Source organism: Neophocaena asiaeorientalis, unplaced genomic scaffold, assembly GCF_003031525.2.
Source record: "Neophocaena asiaeorientalis asiaeorientalis breed wild unplaced genomic scaffold, Neophocaena_asiaeorientalis_V1.1 scaffold956, whole genome shotgun sequence".
NCBI classification, from domain to species: Eukaryota; Metazoa; Chordata; class Mammalia; order Artiodactyla; family Phocoenidae; genus Neophocaena; species Neophocaena asiaeorientalis.
In genome coordinates, this window is record NW_020175438.1 from 209,829 (window position 1) to 228,376 (window position 18,548).

At 37.4% G+C, this 18,548-nt stretch overlaps 1 non-coding gene across 1 annotated transcript; it reads right to left on the bottom strand.

The window, feature by feature from the left end:
• Positions 1-4,552: 4,552 nt before the first annotated feature.
• Positions 4,553-4,659, bottom strand: LOC112415020 (U6 spliceosomal RNA). The gene has a single exon (XR_003006258.1). It is a non-coding gene; the product is annotated as a U6 spliceosomal RNA (small nuclear RNA).
• Positions 4,660-18,548: the final 13,889 nt, after the last annotated feature.

The following is an 18,548-nucleotide window of genomic DNA, read 5'->3' on the forward strand; positions in this document are numbered from 1 at the left end:
ATGTCCTCAAGTCCATTCTCTACATCTGCATCTTTATTCCTGTCCTGCCCCTAGGTTCTTCAGAACCATTTTTTCTTTTTAGATTCCATATATATGTGTTAGCATACAGTGTTTGTCTTTGCTAGAGAGTCTTTTTGAGAAGTGGCAAATAATCCAGTGGCAGGAGGCAGTGGTTTTGTGGGTCACCATTGAATGAACAGGAAACCATTAGGCAACCTGCTGAGATGTGGGGATGAAAAATTTATGCTTCCGGGTTTCTTGGAGATACAAACCAAATTTTAGGAGTTGAAAAGAAAGAGCAATTTCTTCAACTGACCATATTATTTAAAAGAATTGCCTTTTCAATATGTATAATGGACAATAAGTTGATATAATGTTTATCACAATTCTCAGGAAAGAAAGATTAAACACTGTAAAGGCAGGAGAGGAGAATTCAAAGAGAAGATAAAGAGGCTTTTTATGTGTTTTCTTCCACAGTAATCAACCACAGACACAGGCAATGTCCTTGAACCACCCTTCAGTTCATGCTTCCTGGATTTCCTCTGTCTGCTGTTGAAACCTGGCTACCTTTTTGTTTAGCTGTAATTCCCCTCATGTACCAGGAGCAATTCTTCTAGGGCAGAAACATCCCACCCCAATCAGTTTCACTGGGTTCATCAGGGATTGGGAAGGACACTCAAATACTATATGTAGCAAATTAGTAAACATACAAGTTTAGTTCTTTGAAGGGATTCATAGACTGAGGTCCCTTAGAAAACCCTGAAACACTGGTCTTTATCTTCAAGCTCTGAGGAGAGGCAAATCTTCTCTTCTGCTGCTATTCCCTCTACTCTCATCTGGCAGTCTCCAGGACTGTCTCTGTCACAAAGATCTCAGAGAACCTTCTACCTTAGTTGGACTCTCCAGGCTCTACAAACATGGTGATTCTACTTGCTGTTTCATTCCAGATACAAAGTCAGAAGGAAAAAGGAGTCAGTACTTGAGGATCCACCTTCCCATGCCATCCAAAAGGGTAGGGGATACAGAAAGAAAGGCAACAGAGAATATTCCTTTGTCAGTGAAATGCTCAAATTCAGATCCTTACTCAACTCAGTGAGAATCTATCATATTTATTTTTAAATACGAAAATGGTGTCAGGGGAAAATGCTATTGCTTCAGACTGAATGCAGGTATGTAAGTAGTCAATATCACTGAAACCAAATTAACCATGAGATTCAAAATACATTTTAAATATGTTTATGATAAACAGTCTGTTGTGACTGAACCTATTCATTTATACTGAAATGACATATTGCTGCACTAACCAATTACCACATAAGAGCATTAATGGTGTTAAGGAATTTCAGCTGTAAGCTTTACACTGAATAGAAAACAGAAGAAATGAACATAGAAGATGTAGAAATAGGATATGTCCTTTTCATTTATCCAGCTAAAATTTAGTTTAGCTTTCCAGGGTATACCACTCAAAAAATATTTAACACTTGATTCTGCTGATTGACTTAAACTTCCCATTCCTTTCTATGGCCAGAAAACCACTTGCTTGGCAACCTTAAAAAAAAAAAAAAAGGAAAATAATCTGCTCAATGTTAATTGTAATTCACTGACCTCATTTTCTTTTGTTAGAAAAGTCCCAGCAAAACATGGACCACAGCCATGAATCAGGCCTGTACATTCCAATCAAGTTCCCTGGTTTTGACCTCCTTAGGGATAGGGTAGAAGACGATGATGCTAAGACCCTAGAGAAGTCATACTAGGTCACTGACAAAACGCTTTTTTGGGAAATCATTAAAATCCTATTGAAAAAGTACCAAAGGTAACCCAGTGGGGGAAATGACAGTCTTTTAAACAAATAGTTCTACATACTACATAGCTTTTGAAGGCATAGTTTTGAAGTTTTCAACGCCTACATGTTTTCTCACGAATAAAACCAAAGTGAGGCCCCACTGTCAGATTATCTGTATGTTCCCTTCTGAATCCACTGGATTCTGTGATTTAAGTGTGTTTAAACAAGGCTGTCATCAACAATCATCTTGACTTTTAAAAGTGTATTCTACTTCAGAATTATGTGTGGAATAAACACCTTAAAAGTGAAAAAATAAACAAATGGTTCTAGAAATTCCATGACCATATATACAAAAAAAAAGAGAACCTATACACACACTTTACAATTTCACAAATATTTACTAAAACTAGATCATAGACCCAAATATGAAATGCAAAACTATAATACTGCTAGTAGAAAACAGAGGAGTTTTTAAGATACAATACCAAAAGCACAACCAATGAAAGAAAATTGATAGTTGGGCTTCATTAAAAGAAAAAAGACCCAAAACTTCTGCTCTAAGAAAATTAAAAATTAAGCCACAGACCAGAAGAAAATATTTATAAAACACATATTTAATAAAGGACTTGTATCCAAAATAGACATTTAAAATCGAAAACAAGAAAACAACCCAATTAAGAAAAGAAAAATGACATAAACAGACACCTTACCAATGAAAATATATAGACTACAAATAAGCACATGAAAAGATGCTCAAGATCATATGTCTTTATGAAGTTGCAAAGTAATCAACAATTATAGTCCACTAAACATTTATTAGAATGGCTAAATTAAAAAAAAAAACCCTGACAATAAAAATTTCTGGTAAGGAGGTAGAACAACAGAATCTCTCTTCCATTGCAGGTGGGAATCCAAAACAGTACAACCATTTGGAAAACAATTTTGCAGGTTCTCAAAAGCTAATCATAGTTTACCATATGCAATCTAGCAATTTTGCTCCTAGGTATTTACTAAACTGATTTGAAAACTTATACCTACATGAATAGCTATCTGCATGTGAATATTTATAGCACTTTTATTCATGATTGCACATATTGGAAGCAAAAAAGACATCCTTTAATAAGTGAACGGATGTACAAACTGTGGTGTACCCATACAATGAAATATTCTTCAATGATAAAAAGAAATGACCTGTCAGGCAAGGAAGACAGGGATGGATTTCAAAGCCATATTGCTAACTGAAAGATGACTGTCTGAAAAGGCTACCTATTTTATTATTCCAACTATATGCCATTTCAGAAAAGGCAAAAATATAGAGATAGAAAAAGATCAGTGATTGCCAGGAGTTCAGAGAGAGTGGCTATGTTGAGTAGGTGAAGCACAGGAGATGTTACCATCGTGGAAAATTAGGTAACGAGTACATAGGCTCTCTGCATTATTTCTTACTGCTGCATGTAAATCTACAATTATCTCAAAATAAAAAGTTTGGGGCTTCCCTGGTGGCGCAGTGGTTGAGAGTCCGCCTGCCGATGCAGGGGACGCGAGTTCGTGCCCCGGTCTGGGAAGATCCCATGTGCCGCAGAGCAGCTGGGCCCGTGAGCCGTGGCCGCTGGGCCTGCGCGTCTGGAGCCTGTGCTCCACAACGGGAGAGGCCACAGCAGTGAGAGGCCCGCATAGTGCAAAAAAAAAAAAAATTAATTAAGAAAACCAACCAGGTGAAACCAAGTTAATAATACATTTCATTTACCCCAATATATCTAAAATATCATCATTTCAACATGTAATCAATATAAAATAGTAATAAGATGTTTTCCATTATTTTGGTGTAAGCCTTCAAAGTCTGGTGTATATTTTATATGGATAGCATATCTCAAATCAGATGCTCGGTTTCCTCGGGAATGCTTGATCTATGCTTGATTTATATTTACATTTCATAAAATTTAATGTTGAAAAATTAGATTCATATGTTCAAGTTATCCCAAACATACTTAAATACTTCCAATAATTGAAACAGTTACCAAAAAGGCATTTTCCTTTAATATCTCTATCCACATGGCCAAAACTGGCTCATCTCTTTTAGAAAAATTGATTTCACTTTGAAGCAAAAACGCATCGATTTCAAATTACATATGTCCAAGTGAATTAAATTCACTAATTCTTGTATCAACTCAGTATTATTAATACGGAATTCAAAGGGAGTATCTCATAAGTTGAAAGTACTTTCAGTGTACCAATATATACAAAATGTTCTTCACATTTGTCTTGTAGTTTTTGCAGTCAATGTATATAACGCTGTCTATTACAATTAATACCTTCATGTTGATTCAGGATAGGAAAATGTGTAATGTCATTATTATTTATATAAATTCTGAAAAGTTTCTATTTGCGTATAAAATTGTGTACCTCTCTAGCTGCGTCACAAGCTTTTCCTTTCCTTGGAGCTTCAGTTCCATCTCATTGAGATGCAATGTAGTACTGGTGAGAAAATGTAAATCATAGCATCAATTTTGGCTTTGATTACTGAATATTTGGCAAGTATCCCCCCCTTTTTTTAAACGTCTTTTTTGGAGTATAATTGCTTTACAATGGTGTGTTAGTTTCTGCTGTATAACAAAGTGAATCAGCTATGCGTATACATATATCCCCATATCTAATCCCTCTTGCGTCTCCCTCCCACCCTCCCTATCCCACCCCTCTAGTTGGAGACAAAGCACCGATCTGATCTCCCTGTGCTATGTGGCTGCTTCCCACTAGCTATCTATTTTACATAAAAATATGGAACGCTTCATGAATTTGCACGTCATCCTTGTGCAGGGGCCATGCTAATCTTCTCTGTATTGTTCCAATTTTAGCATATGTGCTGCGGAAGCGAGCACCCCTCCCCCTTTTTTAAAGGAAATCTCAAATTGAAGTTAATGATGGAGTAAATATTTGTAAAGCTCTTTCATGACTCAACCAATGAACGTTGACAAAGACCACAGATCATTACATTTGCTGTCTTTCATTACTTTTAAGAGTTCCATCAACTGGTGTTGATTCATAACATTGCAGTAATATACTAAACAACTTCACCACTGTACTTTTGATATAGAGTCTGCTTCAGAACATTGAGCAAAATAGTTTTAATATGTATCACGCTGGGAATGAAGTAATAAGAAAAACATCATCCCATAAATCCAGATTTTTTTTTTTTTTTGCTGTATGCAGGCCTCTCACTGTTGTGGCCTCTCCCGTTGCAGAGCACAGGCTCCAGACGTGCAGGCTCAGCGGCCATGGCTCACGGGCCCAGCCGCTCCGTGGCATGTGGGATCTTCCCGGACCAGGGCACGAACCCATGTCCCCTGCATCGGCAGGTGGACTCTCAACCACTGTGCCACCAGGGAAGCCCCAAATCCAGATGTTTTACCTGACTTAGCTGGAATACCATCTTTTTTTCTTATTGAGCTTAAATTCTTTTTTGACAAACGTAAAAGATTCAGATCTATCCCATGAGTTTTATTTCGTAGGCTTCAAATTGATATTTCTTCATAAATTTGGATGCACTTTGACACAAAATATATCCAAAGTGTTACCTGGGCAATGTCTCTTATATTACATGCAGTAGTGACCTCTGAGTTGAGACTGGTCCCAGGGGGTCTTTTACAGTACTATATGGGCTCCAAACCCAGAAGCATAGAGTAAAAAACAAGGGAGTCCAAGGTCATGATGCAGTATACCCTATATGACTGTAAATTTAATCCAAGAGCTCTATAGTGATTATAGCTATCTGAAAATGGAGTGCATTGAATGGATAGATTGTGAAGTTTTCCATATTTGAAGTGTTCAATTAAAGTCAGAGTTTGGTAGGGATCCCACTTGTTCTTTTTGATTGTTACAGAATTTTCAGCAGTAGGCATAAAACTAGTAGTATAATAAAAAATGGGTCTCTTCACCCCTGTCCACTTTATCTGAATACTAGTTAGAGACTGGGGATCTAGAGCACCAGGAAAAATTTCTCAAAGCATCCTTTTCCTTGTGGTATCACAGAGTACTTAATTCTAAACATCAACCATAATGATAGGGTCTAGACAGAGTATTGTTTCATATGATTTTGAAAATAAATTGTCTCTAATTCTTTACCTATATTCATAACAATTGGAAATACATTTGCATGCATATTTGATCACGCTGCAAGTCTTCAGACTTCTTCATCCTTAGGAAAATACTTGAGGAGAAAAAGAAAAAGATATGTTTCACACCACATCCTATCAGCTCACAGTACCTAAATTCAATATACCAAATAAAGGCCACTCAAGGCAGTGAACACAGTTCATCTCCAGAGACAGGACTATCAGTCAAATGATTTTGCTTCCTCCCCCATCCTTGAGCATCCTGGGACCTGGCTATTGGTCTTTAACAACAACAACAAACAACAAATCTGCTTTGCTACAAAACCAGTGAAATATTCAGATCCTACCTGTATGTGTTCTTGCCTGTGCAGTAACCTCTGACTCTTAGCTCGTCTACCAAACTGTTATCTGTGAGAGACAAGTATGTATATATACAAGGATGCCTGGAAATTAAAAGACACTAACATAATAGAAAATATTATCAGTAAATTCTACTTGACTATGGGTAGCTCACATTTCAGAACAGGAAATAGCTGTCACGGGCACTGAGGTGGAATATGTTTCCATGTTACTAATGTTTTATCAGCTGAAAAGTCAGTCCCTTCCAGGTATACCCACAACCTAGTAAATGTCAAAGATGAATGTAAGAGACTTGGGGATTCTCTTCATTGCCTTTATTAGTATGCATTAGTGTTGTTTTTGTAGATAGGTTCACATTTTCAGTGACTCATCAAATATTTGATAGGGATACTGTTCAATACCTTCAAGTGAGACAAAGGAATAAAAGGCCACCTATGGCCTTGGTGTCTTTAGGGAATAAAGATAGAGAATCTGGCAAATTCTGTGTGCCCCTTAAGTTCGTTATAAAACAAGTACTATTCACAAGCTGTTACACCATGAGCAATTTAGTAGAGTCGATATCCAAGCCTACACCAATTCTCCTGGTCCAATTATTGCTGTGTATCTATAGGTCATTCTTTTACTTTTTGAGTTTGTATATTTGCTGAGTGTTGAATCTCACAGGCATAGAGAGAGTCTTCTTCCTGGAATCCTCTCCTAACTTCCTTCTGCTTACCTAAATGTTTCCTCTGTTTAATTTTCACCTCCCTGGAGAGGCTTCCTTGATGGCTTAGGCTTTAAAGCTCAGAAAGACTACAGCAATTTTTGTGTATGCCACATGGGTGCTATTTATCTTGTGCGGGCGCCCAAGCCATCTATCCTTTGGTAGACCTGGGACCGAGCACAGGGGACTGCAAGTAGGAAGTGCACAGCACAGGTGTGCTGTGCACTCAGCCTCTCACTGCTCTGGGGGAAGCATTCCGTTTATTGGATAAAATAATTAGGGGGTGGAATATTATAATGAAAGAGAAAACTCTCAGATTTTATAATTGTGAATATATGAAATGCTGCCTTATCCACAGCCTACACCAGACCTATATAGTGATGTACTACTGTCATCCGTATTGCCAAAACAAATGTAAAAAAATAAACAAAACCCCTGCACAACATGATACTGGTACTGTATTTTAGAAACTGACAGCAGGCTATTTTTATCTTTAGCCCAAGCTGAACACTGACTTCGCCTTGATTTCCCTCCCTTGGCAAGGGCAGAGACTACAGCTTAGAAGCCTCTCTAACCTCCCACAACCCAGTGTTTAACCTACAGATTTATATACAGTAATGCTCAGCGAATGCCTGCTAAATCAGTGGGCTTTAACGTAAGGTACATGTCCTTGGAGTACACAGATAATTTCCAAGAGGCCCACAGGCACGGCTACACCTAAGGACACCAGTTTTCAGATCTTCCACCGCCTATGTACCCTTTCTAAAACTAACCTGCCTGAACACACCTCTGGTCCAGGCTCATGCTGGTTCTGCTTTCACATGTCCACTTCAAAATTGTCCTCCCGCTTTACAAAAGAAAGGCATCCAACTCAAAAATCTGGAATCTTACTACAGTGCCTTACATTATACTGATAGCCTCCCAGATGCCAAGCAAAAGGGAAATTTGCAATACAGTGAAACTTCCTTTAACAAAGAATGGTATTGAAATGTGGTATTTGGAGTTATCTTGGAAAGTTCTGAATCCAGATACATTGTAGAATGGGGTGGTGAAGAAAAAAAAATTGCTTAACGAACTCTCTTCCTCCATATCCCAAGCTTTTCAAAGAACTGATTATCAGTCGAGTTTTGTGAGGGCAAAACAAAGAGAGCATTGTTAAGAAATATGGATGGTGATGGTACTTTCAGACAGGTGACAAACTCAAGGTAATGCTTTGTGCCTTACCCATCTTAGATTTAGAATTCAGAAGTCAGATGCAGTCATGAAGAGTATATTAATACACTTATTTAAATTGGAAAAAAATGAAGTCAGACTTTTTCTGACAGTCTGATTGGTTTCATAATGAAGACTGCCGTTGATAATTAGTTTATTTGACAAGTTGATTGCCAAATTTTTAATAAGCTAAATCTGCATCCCCACAATTTTGAAAAAAATATATTTAAAACTCATGATAAGATGAATCATTTTATATAAAATATCTTTTATTTTCAAAAATGGGTTGAAATTAACAATATTTTAATTCCTCAAAGCTTTCCAAGTATACAAAGGTTCCTATAAGTAAGGGAGGAATACATGTAACTAGGACCCATTTAAAAATTTTCAGAATAGTTATGAGCACACATATTCCATAAAGGCAGGGGTCTTTATTTTCTTTGGTTCACTGTTTTATTTTAGCCTACAACAATACCTGACACATAGTAGACACTCAATAAACATTTGATGATAAATGAATAAAGTTTTCTGTATTCCCCTGGTACTGGTTCTCAGCATGTTGAAGAAAGAGCAGTATGTCAACTTTTAGAATCTTTTTTTTTACTCTTTCACAATTTTCCACTTGCAAAGTTGAACCTTTCACATAATTTAGTGCCATTTAGTTTTGTCTTTTTCTCCTGGATTTCACACATATTTTTTTCTTCTTCTTTTTTTCTTTTTTGCGTTTAAGGGAAGGAAAGTTTGGTGATATGCCTCAATTCAATTAAGTTTTCTTAGAAATCCAAACTTTGGAAAGACTTTTATAGCTCCCATACTTATTAGAAAAATGAAGACAAAGGGAAATTCAATGACTTAAACTCACTGCTATTTCTAGTCAGAGTATACTGCTCTTGGCTGTTATCATAATGTGCTCTATAGTGAACGAATTGGCCTAACAACAATAGCATCAAAAAGAATAAAAAAAATAGGAATAAATTTAACCAAGGCTGTGAAAGAACTGTATGTTGAAAACAATAAGACAGTGATGAAAGAAACTGAAGACAACACAAACAGATGGAAAGATATACTACATTCATACACTGGAAGAATCAATACTGTTAAAATGACTATACTACCCAAGGCAATCTACAGAATCAAAACAACTCCTATCAAAATTCCAACGGCATTTTTCACAGAAATAGAACAAACAATCCTAAAATTTGTATGGAACCACAAAAGACCCTAAATAGCTAAAGCTGTCTTGAGAAAGAACAAAGTTGAAGTCATCATTCTTCCTGATTTCAAACTATACCACAAAGCCCCAGTAATCAAAATGGTATGGTATTGGCATGAAAACAGACACATAGATCAATGGAACAGAATAGAGATCAGAAATAAACTCATGCACATATGGTCAACTAATTTATGACAAAGGAGTCAAGAATATACAATGAGGAAAGATAGTCTCTTCAATAAATGGTGGTGGGAAAACTGGATAGCCACATGCAAAAAAGAAAAGAAAAAGAAAAAAATGAAACTAGATTTCTATCTTACTCCATACACAAAAATCAAATCAAAATGGATTAAAGACTTGAACATAGGACCTGAAACCATAAAAGTCCTAGAAGAAAACATAGGGGATAAGCTCCCATTGATCTTGGTGATGATATTTAGATTTGACACCAAAAGCAAAAGCAACAAAAGTAAAAATAAATAAGTGGGACTACATCAAATTAAAAGGTTCTGCACAGCAAAGGAAACCATCAACAAAACGAAAAGGCATCCTACAGAATGGGAGAAAATATTTGCAAGTCATGTATCTGATAAGAGGTTAATATCTAAAAAATATGTTTTTAAAAACTCACACCACCGAATAGCAAAACAAGCCAACCATCTGATTGAAAAATGGGCAGAGGAACTGAATAGACATTTTTCTAAAAAAGTTATACAAATGGCCAACAGGTACATGAAAAGGTGCTCAACATCACTACTCATCGGGGAAATGCAAAACAAAACAATGAGATATCACCTCACACCTGTTAAAATGGCTACCATCAAAAACACAAGAAATAACAAGTGTTGGTGGGGATGTGGAGAAAAGGGAGCCCTTGTGCATTGTGGATGGGAATGTAAATTGGTGCAGCCACTGAAAAACAATATGGAAGTTCTTAAAAATTATTAAATAGAGCTACGATATAATCCAGCAATTGCACTTCTGGGTATATATCCAAAGGCATTAAAAATAGGATCTCAAAAAGATATCTCACTACCATGTTCATTGCAGCATTATGCACAAGAGCCAAGCTATGGAAACAACATAAGTGTCCATGGACAAATCAATGGATAAAGAAGGTGCGGGTGTGTGTGTGTGTGTTTGTATACAGTGTATGTATGTACATACAACAAAATATTATTCAACCTTGAGAAAAAAAGGAAATCTTGCTATTTGCGACAGCATGGATGGAACTTGAGGACATTATGCTAAGTGAAATAAGTCAGACAGAGAAAGACAAAACCACATAGTATTACTTATACGTGGAATTAAAAAAAAAGTCAAACTCTTAGGAACACAGAGTAGAAAAGTGGTTGCCAGGGGCCAGGGCAGGGGGTGGGAGAAATAGGGGGGTTGATAAAACGGTACAAACTTTCAGCTGAAAGATGAATAAGGTCTGAGGATCTAATATAAAACATGGTGACTACAGTTTGATATAACACTATGTTGTATAACTGAAATTTACTAAGAGAGTAGAACTTAAAGGTTCTCACTAAAAAAAAAGCATAAATACGTGAGGTGATGGATGTGTTAATTACTAGATGGTGGAATTTGGCCTAACAGAAACAAATTCAAGCTCACTATTCTGATTGGGCTTGCTTCATATAGATTATTCAAGGGTCAAAAAGAATTATATTACATTTAAATTTTTGGTTTAAAAACCAACAGCAGATCTTAAAACATCTTTTCTGATAACTAGGGTGAGATCTATAGAATTTTATAAGTAATGAAGGTTATATGCTTTGTTCATTTTGAAACTAGAAGTTTGTGCTCAGATATGAACCTGTTGTTTATTTGTCTTGTTTTGTGAAATTTGTTTTGATTGACTGCTTCTAGAATGAGAGCTGCAATAGATGTGCTCCATCAAGTTCAAGTCCATGTCTATATCATGGTCTTTTCCCAAGTTCCAAGCATAGGTTCTGACACAGGGATGAATCTCAAAAACGTGTGTGTGTGTATATATATACACACACACACACACACACATATACATATATATGTATATATATGCATATTCTCTACATGGTCCAAACCAGAACAGTAAAGATATTAAAATCATACAAGATGAAGAATAGTTGAAACTTAGTAATTATTATCCTGAAAAATAGAAAATTTATAGCTGATTGACAGCTTTTATCTTGTTATGTGAAAGATATTTGTTTGTATATGTCAACAGGATTCAAACAAATAATTAAAACTTATAAGAATTGTAAACCAAAAGGAAGACGTTCCTAAGAACCCAGGCATATAACTAGAAACATTCAATTGTCTGTAACTAGAAAAATTCAAACATCCTTTTAAAGGATGCTGTAGGTTGTACTTATTTTTAAGAACAAAATTAGATATATTTAATGCCCATTATTGAACTAAAATCCCATAATCCTATAAATCCTATGATGCTACAGCTAAGTTGTGTTGAACATTTATTATACGTGTTCATCACTGACAGATAGTTTTACCTAGTTTTTTTCTTTAGACCTATGTGATAAACCTTATTTTCATCACTGTTTTACATATTAACAAACTGAGGTATTTAAAGTAACTTACTCATGCTACCACAGGCATCAGGTGGGTGAACTAGGTCTTGAAACACTTGAAGGCTACCCGCAATTTTAGATTGAGTAAAATAACTCTCACCTCTATTTTCTTCTTTTATCGTGACAACCAGGTACTTGGTGGTTGGGTACAGTAAGTTACCCTTACCCCTTTAGAACAGTGAACGTTCAAATATGTAAAGTCTATGGGCAACTTGTCTAATATTACAGTTAATTACTAGCATCCAAGTGGATCTCAACTCAAAATCCCCAACAGCCAGCAGGGATTTTTACAGTAAAAAAAGTGTAAGAAGTATGAGGAATCTAAAATATGACACAAATTAACTTATTTATGAAACAGAAACAGACTCATAGACATTGAAAACAGGCTTGTGGTTGCCGAGGGGGAGGGAGAGTGGGGGAGGGATGGATTGGGAGTTGGGGATTAGCAGATGGAAACTATTATACTGTATATAGAATGGATAACAAGGTCCTACTGTATAGCACATGGAACTATATTCAGTATCCTGTGATAGACCATAATGGAAAAGAATATGAAAAAGAATACATATATGTATAACTGAATCAGTTCGCTATAGAGCAGAAATTGACAAAACATTGTAAATTAACTATACTTCAATAAAATAAATTTTCAAAAAAGTATAAGAAAGAAACAAGCCAAACTCTCTAAATGGTTTTTTTTTTGTAAATACAATGAATTCAATAACCCAATGACAGCTGATGCAGGAGAATTCTTTAGTATTAGCAATTACAATATCCTCGCAGGGTTTAAGCCTTAAAAATCCCTGCCTTTAGCCATGATACATGAACTGAGACAGGAAGAAGGAATAATTGAAGGGCTTTGGGGAGATTTACATGACCAGCACCTGTGGTAAACTGTCCCATGGATTCTCAGGCTCAGTGAGTTTTACTTTATGTGAAATTTTAAATCCCACTGCTGAAGTTTACAGACATTTTTGTCTTCTGTTTTTGAAGGAATTGGGAATAAGTCATCTAAAACTTATATGATAATCCTTACCCTGAAAACCTTACACAACTTTAGTAAAGCAAATGAGCAAAGCAAAGTGCTTTGTAACTTTCTGTATCTACAGACGGAACAGTCTGTCATCATATTCCAAGAAAACAGTAAATGATCTGATACCATTTCTTAGGGAGCCCAAAACTTATTTTATCAACTATCTCTTTTAAAACAATTCTGTCTTGATTGAATAGTACCCTCATTTTGTTTGCTCAAAAATAAAGAGATGGATTGCTTGGACTGATTCCTGGCAAGTTTGAAGTCATCTTAGTATAAAGAGAGGCTGACTGAGTCAAACCTTTGTCCTCCTAACTCTTGGCCATGTGGCTAAGACAAGACACGCCCTGCTTTTCAGGTAGTGGTGCATCACATCAGCCATCTCTGAGCTCTCTGGTCACATTCCCAAGATTAAGCCCTGAAATTGAGAGCCTTTTAAAGGTTTACACTCAGCAGCAAGATAATCCTCATGGAAGAGTGCACATGAATTAATCTTCACAAAAAATGAGAGGTCACATTTTTCAACACATTTTGAAGCCATTTCCCTCAGCTGTTGATTGGATTTTTGAATTGTGGCTTTGGCATCAAAATAAAAATTTATAAGTTCCATAAATTAAATTGATTTAGAATACCTGTCATACTGGAAATAGTAAGAAAGTAAGGCTGTCAGTTGAGAGAGAATTACTTTTTAACCCTTAATATAGCGAAGGTTAGTTGCATTGTGAGCTCTGAAGCCATATGGATAACATTTTCATTCTTGATTACATTAAAATCCATTGATCTATCCTGAATGTTGAGTGGGTCTTTTTTGCATATGTGATTTCTAACATCCTGCATGGGTCATCTGGAAAATGTTCATAGAGTTATGTAGATCCTCCAAATATTGACATATTTCATTATACGGTATCAAAAATCACATTCCTTAATATTACCACCAGTCTGATCAGAAAATACTTCATGTATTGGGAAGCTTACAGTGACAGACACACATTTTCCAAAATTATATACTTTAAGATTTTGAAAGCTTGAATTTTACTATTGGGAACAAATGCTGTCAGTTAATTTCCTTGATGTTATAAGCTCATTTATATCATTTTTGACAAAATGCTTGTCAAATACTGGAGTCTGAATAGCCATGGCTTGTCTGTCAGTTGTTCTTTCTAGAAACAATAAAATTCCATAAAAGAAAGCACACAGTTTGACTCTCAACTCAGTCACACAAGTCCCTTCTGTTAAAAGACAACCATGAGCCGGTGGAGTCAAGATGGCAGACTAGGAGGATACGGAACTCGCACTTCCACACAACTAGGGCACCTACCAGGCACCGGTGGGGGACCATGGACACCTAAGGGGACGGGAGGAACTCCCAGAGACTGGGTAGGACGTGGGGCATGAGGGGAGTGAAGGGGGAGGAGAAGTGGAGGCAAGATGGGACTGGTGCCCATGCTGGGGGAGGGGTAGGGATCCCACGCCCCAAGGGGGAAATTGGGGGACCACTGGGAGGGCAGAGGATCAAAAGGGAGCATGGCCAGGTTTCCCCTGTGCACTTGGGCCCACGGGAGCCTGCTGAGATACGAGGCCTGATCCTCTGCCCACCAAGGCCCCCTCCACCCGTGTGGGTCCTGAGGGAATGGGAGGGAGGGAAGGGGGAGCAGAAGTAAAGGCCGGACCTCCAGGACCAGCACCCCTGAGGGGTGGCTTGGGGAAGGGAGGACTTCCTACACCCAGCAGGACCCACCCACGGTTAGGGGTCCAGTGGGGACAGGGAAGACCCTGGGGGAGATGGTGGGAGAGGGGTACGAAGGAACAGAAGGGAACACGGCCAGCACTTTCCCTGTCCACTTAGCCACCGGGGAGCCTGTTGGGCTCCTGGGACTGATCCTCTGCCCTCGGAGCTTCCTTCCTGCCATGCAGAGCCTAAACCCTGCCCCTACACCCCCACCCAGGGCCCTAACCCTACACTTGGAGACCCCCTCTGAGACCCCCTCCAACATGCTGGACCTAAACCCCACCCACACACCCTCACTCAGGGTCTAACCTCCAAACTCTGGAACTCCACACTCTGGAGGCCCCCCATTGGATGTGCTGAGTCTCCAATTCCACACAGGTCCTAAACAGAGACACTGCCCCATGCTTGAAGGGGGCCCCGCCCACAAGGCCTTTTCCAGCTGAATGGATCCAGACCTTAGGCCCTGCCCCATGCTCAAAACCCCCCACCTAGGCCCCACCTCACCCTAAATCCCGCCCTGCATAAGTTCCACCCCCATCTAAACTCCACCCCCAATAGCCAAGGCCTTTTTTTTTTCTTCTTTATGGTTGGGGTTCCGCTTTACCTTGCTGTTGTTGATTCGTTTATATTTTTTCTAATAAATCTTTTATTTTTCTAATTTTATTTTATTCTTTATACTTTGTTATTTTTCTGCTCTTTTTGGCTTGTTCCCCCCCCCTTTTTTTTTCTGTTGTGGTTTTGTTTTACCTTGTCATGTTGTTTCAATTATATATTTATCTTTCCTAATATATTTTTTATCTTTTCAAGTTTATTTATTTTTTATTCCTTGTTATTATACTGCTCCTTTTTTGCTTTCTGTTTTTTTCCTTGTTTTTCGCCACACCACATGGCTTGCGAGATCTTGGTTCCCAGGCCGGAGGTAGGATCCAAGCTCCTGTGGTGGGACTGCTGACTGCAACAGCTGGACTAACAGAGAACCTCAGACCCCAGGGAATATTAACTGGAGTGAAGCCTCCTGGAGGTCCTCGTCTCGGCACCAAGACCTGGCTCTACCCAACTGCCTGCAAACTGCAGTGCTGTAGGCCTCAGGCCAAACAACCAGTAAGATAGGAGTACAGCCCTACCCATCAAAAAAAATAACTGAAACAACAAAAATATATGTTACAGATGAAGGAGCAAGGTAATAAACCTACAAGACCAAGTAAATGAAGACAAAATGGGCAACATACCTGAAAAAGAACTCAGAGTAATGATAGTAAAGATGATCCAAAATCTTGGAAACAGAATGGAGAAAATAAAATAAACATTTAACAAGGATCTAGAAGACCTAAAGAGCAAACAAACAGTGACGAACAACAAAACAACTGAAATTAGAAATACTCCAGAAGGAATCAATAGCAGAATAACTGAGTCAGAAGGACAGATAAGTGAGCTGGAAGATAAAATGGTGGAAATAACTGCCGGGGAGAAGAATAAAGACAAAAGAATGAAAAGAACTGAGGACAGTCTCAGAGACCTCTGGGACAACATTAAACGTAACAACATTTGAATTATAGGAGTCCCAGAAGAAGAAGAGATAAAGAAAGAGTCTGAGAAAATATTTGAAGAGATTATAGTTGAAAACTTCCCTAACATGGCAAAGGAAATAGTCAATCAAGTCCAGGAAGCACAGAGAGTCCCATACAAGATAAACCAAAAGAGAAACATGCTGAGACACATATTAATCAAAATATAAAAATTAAATACAAAGATAAAATATTAAAAGCAGCAAGGGAAAAGCATCAAAGAACATACAAGGGAATCCCCATAAGGTTAACAGCTGATCTTTCAGCAGAAACTCTGAAAGCCAGAAGGGAGTGGAAGGGCATATTTAAAGTGATGAAAGGGAAAAATCTACAACCAAGATTACTCTACCTGGCAAGGATCTCATTCAGAATCGACAGAGAAATCAAAAGCTTTACACACAATCAAAAGCTAAGAGAATTCAGCATCACCAAACTAGCTTTACAACAAATGCTTAAGGAACTTCTCTAAGCAGGAAACACAAGAGAAGAAAAAGACCCACAAAAACAAACCCAAACCAATTAAGAAAATGGTAACAGGAACATATATATTGAAAATCACCTTGAATGTAAATGGATTAAATGCTCCAGCCAAAAGACAGAGACTGGCTGAATGGATACAAAAACAACACCCTGATATATGCTGCCTACAAGAAACCCACTTCAGGCCTAGGGACACATACAGACTGAAAGTGAGGGGATGGAAAAAGATATGCCATGCAAATGGAAATCACAAGAAAGCTGGAGTAGCAATACTCATATCAGATAAAATAGACTTTAAAATAAAGACTGTTACAAGAGATAAGGAAGGACATTACATAATGATCAAGGGATCAATCCAAGAAGAAAACATAACAATTGTAAATATTTATGCACCCAACATAGGAGCACCTCAATACATAAGGCAAAGGCTAACAAGCATAAAAGGAGAAATAGACAGTAACACAATAATAGTGGGGGACTTTAACACCCCACTTACACCAGTAGACAGAAAATAAATAAGAAACACAAACTTTAAATGACACAATAGATCAGACAGACTTAACTGATATTTTTAGGATATTCCACTTGAAAGGGAAAAAATACACCTTATTCTCAAGTGCACATGGAATGTTCTCCAGAAAAGATCACATCTTGGGTCACAAATAAAGCACTGGAAAATTTAAGAAAATTGAAATCATATCAAGCACCTTTTCTGACCACAACTCTATGAGATTAGAAATCAATTACAGGAAAAAACAGTGAAAAACACAAATACATGGAAGCTAAAGAGTGTGCTGCTAAATAACCAAGAGATCACTGAAGAGATCAAAGAAGAAATTTAAAAATAGCTAGAAACAAATGACAATGAAAACAAAACAATCTAAAACGTATGGGACACAGGAAAAGCAGTTCTAAGAGAGAAGTTCATAGCAATTCAAGCTCACCTCAAGAAACAAGAAAAATCTCAAATAAACCAACTAACCTTACACCTAAAGCAACTAGAAAAAGAACAAAGAAAACCCAAAGTTAGCAGAAGGAAAGAAATCATAAAGACCACATGAGAAATAAATGAAAAAGAAATGAAGGAAACAATAGCAAAGATCAATAAAACTAAAAGCTGGTTCTTTGAGAATATAAACAAAATTGATAAACCATTAGCCAGACTCATCAAGAAAAAAAGGGAGAAGACTCAAATCAATAGAATTAGAAATGAAAAGGAGAAGTAACAACTGACCCTGCAGAAATACAAAGGATCATGAGAGATTACTACAAGCAACTATATGCCAATAAAATGGACAACCTGGAAGAAATGGACAAATTCTTAGAAAAGCAAAACCTTCCAAGACTGAATCAGGAAGAAACAGAAAATATAAACAGACCAATCACAAGCACTGAAATTGAGACTGTGACTAAAAATCTTCCAATAAACAAAGGCCCAGGGCCAGATGGCCTCACAGGCAAATTCTATCAAACATTTAAAGAAGAGCTAACACCTATTCTCCTCAAACTCTTCCAAATATAGCAGAGGGAGGAACACTCCCAAACTCATTCTACGAGGCCAACATCACCCTGATACCAAAACCAGACAAAGATGTCACAAAGAAAGAAAACTACAGGCCAACGATTGGAAGGGCTAGGCAGAGCAATCAGAGAAGAAAAAGAAATAAAAGGAATGCAAATAGGAAAGGAAGAAATAAAACTGTCACTGTTTGAGGATGACATGATACTATACATAGAGAATCCTAAAGATGCCACCAGAAAACTACTAGAAATAATCAATGAATT